We start from the raw sequence: 4,497 nt of genomic DNA on the forward strand, positions 1-4,497 counted from the left end.
ATATTTTATACTTTTATTATTGTATTATACTATAAATATAATATATATTATATTATATCATAATACATTAATATGTTATGTTAAATAATTTAATATTATGTTATATTACCAAATATTAATTTACTCTAATAATTATATTACTATTATGCTATATTAACATAATATTATTTTATATTACAATAATATTATACTATATTGTATATTTATGTATTAATTTATATTATGTTTTATTATGTTCTGTTGTATAATACTATGCAATGTCCTTTATGGTAATTTTGTCATACAAAAGTACTTTCTCAGTTTGTTTACCAAACACAAAACAAAGTACAACAGCACTTTACGAATGTAGTTACCAAACAACAAACAGCTTTTTATAACAGCTCTACTTCAGACAGCTCTACTTCCAACAGCTCTACTTCTAACAGCTCTACTTCTAACAGCTCTACTGCCAATAGCTCCCCCAAACAGGGCCTTAATCTGGCACATATTTATGTTTTTCCTCTTTATGGCCATGCAAATCGCTGCATTGCACATGATTCTCCAAAATATATATGGGACATCCCAAGCACTATAGGACTATGGTTGTATAAAATTCGAAAAAAAAAGAAGTAATAGCAGATATTTTTTCTATATTATAAATAATTCTTAAGAAGCAATATTATAAATATAATTTTTAAATTTGAAAAGATGTGTATCATCAAAAGAGATATGTGCGGAAAGTCCAAGCGCTATAGGACTATGGTTGTATAAAATTCGATAAAAAAAAGAAGTAATAGCAGATATTTTTTCTATATTATAAATAATTCTTAAGAAGCAATATTATAAATATAATTTTTAAATTTGAAAAGATGTGTATCATCAAAAGAGATATATGCGGAAAGTCCAATGCTCTAAAAATGCACTGTTGCATCAAGCATGCATGGCTAACGTAATAGAAAGTTTTTGAAAAGAGTAACAAGAGATATTTTTTTATACAATATATATTTTTAAAATCAAAGATTGTGGATATAGTTTTACTATGGTCATATTTTGAGAAAAAAGTAATAAGAGATAAAAATATTAAGAGATTGTAAAGATAATTTTAGACTTAAAAAGATATATTTCAAGTGCATGACTATGGTTATATAAATTTTTGGGAAAAGTTAAAAAAAAGGCATCTTTTTATAGATTAATTTATGTTTTATTTTTTTTTTGGAAAAAGATATTGGCTTTTTTTTTCTATTGATTTTTTTCCAATCAAGATGTATAGATCTATGAATCTATGTATTTATATAGATCTTGTTCATGAATTTATGAAAATACGTAAAAGCTCTAGTTACCTCTACTATTTTAGGAGTCTCTTTCTTATTGTGTATAGCATTGCCACTTTTTTTGGCCTCATTTACTAATTCAAAATTTAATTTAAAAGCCATATTTCTATCTGGATATTTTCGAGATGCCATAAATATAATTTAAAATTACAAGAATATATTGCATCAACTGCTGGACTTTAAGAGGACAACTTGGCATCGAATGCATGTGACTAAAATTATATAAACTTTGAAAAAAAGTAAGAGGAGATGTATCCTTTTATACATTATATAATTTTTTTATAAAATCAAGGATTGTAAATATAATTTTAAAATTAAAAAGATATATTCCAAGTCTATGTAACTATAGTTTTATAAAATTTTGGGAAAAAGTAATATGATATACTTTTTCTAGATTATACATGATTTCTTAAAACTCAGTGGTTGTATATATAATTTTTGAATTAAAAAGATGCATATTGTCGAAAGTGGGATGTGTGGAAAGTCCACTGCTAGACTCTAAGAATGGATTTTGGCACAAAGTGTATGTGCTTATGGTTTTGTAGAAATTTGAAAACAGTAACAAGAGATGCATTTTCTTACACATTATATAACTTTTAAAAATCAAAGATTGTAAATATGATTGTTAATTAAAAAGATACATTCCATTGCGTGTGACTAAATTATAGAATTTGAGAAAAAGTAATAAGAGATGTTTTTTATTCTACATCATATATAATTTTTAAAAAACGAAGATTGTAAATCTAATTTTTACAACTTAAAAGATGTTTTTGTCAGAAGTGGGATTTGAACCCACGCCCTCTCACGAGGACCAGAACTTGAGTCTGGCGCCTTAGACCACTCGGCCATCCTGACGGTAGTGGGGTCTATTGGCCTCACAAAATAGTAGACATATTATAGATGAGTTACATTTTCTCCAAAAAAATTAATTTCGATGCTAGAAGGGCTCTAAATGGAACCTCCTTTTTTTTAATTTAATAATAAATAATATGATCAATTTCATATTTAGTTTCATGACTCCCCTTGTTCTTGTGCTTTGATTTTTTTTTGGTCCCTAGAAGGATATATACATATAATTAGAGAAAGTACTAAGAAATAAATAAAGTTCATCAAAATTAAAAGGAGAAACCTATTCAACAAGCACTGCAAGGTATCTAAGTGTGCTTGTAGATATGCTTCGCTACCTTTTTAATTGGCATGCCTTTGACTAGAAATCATGTCTAAGACATGGCAATTGTTGCATTCTCATAGGGCATTGCTCTATGAGCAAATAAATTATTCAGCTTGTGATTGATCAATATAGCCATGATGACATAACAGATTCAATAAAAAGCAATGAAATAACATCAAAGCAACTAAATTCTAAATTAATAATTAACAAGTCCAAAAAAAATAACAACCTCCAAGAAATTTGTTTACAAGAGTCCGACTTCAACTTTAAGAAATATACAAGGACCTATACATGTGCATGTTTAGTCCACATCCGTTATGTACTAGATAGATCTTGAGTATATATGCAGGGCAAAAGAATCTAACTAATATTTTCTAGCTAGATTTTTTAGATAAAATTTTGGATTATTGCAAATAGTATCAAGCAGACAAGTGCACGCATTTTAGTCCCATATCGATTATATATTGGGAGGATCTTGCATGCATATGTAGGCCAAGAAATCCAAATTAATACCTTTTTTTAAAGCCAATTTTGAGTAAGGTCCTTAGGTGTTAAAATATGCCCCATGATAACACATGATAATTAACTATAAAATAAATAAAAAAGTAAATAAAATTAAAAAGAGCATATGTTAGGTGACTAATACCAGAGCTAACAGCCCCATGAATCTACCGAACAATCTGCCTCACAAGTTGATCATGGAAATTGATGGGCTATTGCATATGTTGGAAAACATAGTTTACACTAAATAATATATCTGAGTGAGTGAAGGTGAGGTATTGGAAGGCAGCCATAATAATTTGATAGAACTAAGGCTCATATTTAAGTGGTGCTTGTATTTTGGCCGCCACTAGTTTAGAAATTGATTTAGAACCCTTCATTTGAGCATGCTCAAATACATCATACATAGTTGCATATTTTGGCTAATTTAAAAGAGACCATATGTGAAGTGTGCTTTCCACCACTGCATGTAGAGAATTTATAGTCCTATATAGCAAATTCTGCATGGTGTCAATCAGCATTGTCGCCTGTTATGACGATGGCATCAAATGTAGAGAAGCAAAATGACTATGCTACGTTGACTTTGATAAATAAAGAAAGAGGAGTTTGCTACACTACGAAAGAAGACCATAGATATGGAATTTGCTGAAGCAGCCAAAATGGCTCGTGAAGCTTGACAAGGGCTTCAATTTACAAACATAATTAGGTTGTCCTGGATCTTTGAACCCTGGTTAATAATGATTGATTTATTTAAATGCCCATAGAGGAAGGCATTTTTGACATCTAGGTTCCGAATATCCTAATTATGAGCCAAAGTAACTATTAAAATAATATGAATCATCGTTGACTTGATTATCAGTGACAAAGTCTCTAAGGAATCAATGCCGATGATTTGATTATCCTATGGCAGTTAAGCATGTCTTAAGTTGCTTAAACGACCCACTAAGTGCAATTTGGTTTTGAATTCCCACTTATCTCCTATAATACCTTGATTAGATGCTCGAGGGACCAAGTCTCACATTATTTTGATGTAGGGTATTGATTTCTTTTCTTTTTTCTTTTTTTGATAAATCAGATGGCCCATACAGATCTCATATGAGTACCATCCAGCAGAATCAGAAAACAAAATATCCCAACGAGGGAGGAGGGGGCCACATTTGCACTGTTAGTTCATAACACCTCACCAAAATGTGCAGCCACAAAGAATGCAACCTAATCCTCTGCTTTGTACATATGGCTAGCCTGAAAGGAGGTATACTCTCTAGCACACTGCCAAATGCCCTGGAGCAGAGAAGGGCGATCCACATCCCTAGTCTGCTCTCGACTCTAACTAACTACAGTAGCTGAGTCACCTTCTAGATAAATAGAGTCGGCACGAGGGTGCAAATTTGAGATATTTTTCCATTTAGCATGCCTTAGATTGTTCAATATTTCTAGTTTATCATACACGCTGTGAAAAGGAACATAAGAATTTTGTTTCTAATGAGATTTAGAGGAACCATAATATTTCCAAAT

The 4,497-nt window shown here is 30.4% G+C and overlaps 1 non-coding gene across 1 annotated transcript; it reads right to left on the minus strand.

Annotated features, from left to right (window-relative positions):
- Positions 1–2,081: 2,081 nt before the first annotated feature.
- Positions 2,082–2,165, minus strand: TRNAL-CAA (transfer RNA leucine (anticodon CAA)). The gene has a single exon. It is a non-coding gene; the product is annotated as a tRNA-Leu (tRNA).
- Positions 2,166–4,497: the final 2,332 nt, after the last annotated feature.

This window comes from Phoenix dactylifera, chromosome 8 (genome assembly GCF_051530095.1).
Source record: "Phoenix dactylifera cultivar Ajwa chromosome 8, Ajwa_hap1_PhDact_Kaust_v1.1, whole genome shotgun sequence".
Classification (NCBI taxonomy): Eukaryota; Viridiplantae; Streptophyta; class Magnoliopsida; order Arecales; family Arecaceae; genus Phoenix; species Phoenix dactylifera.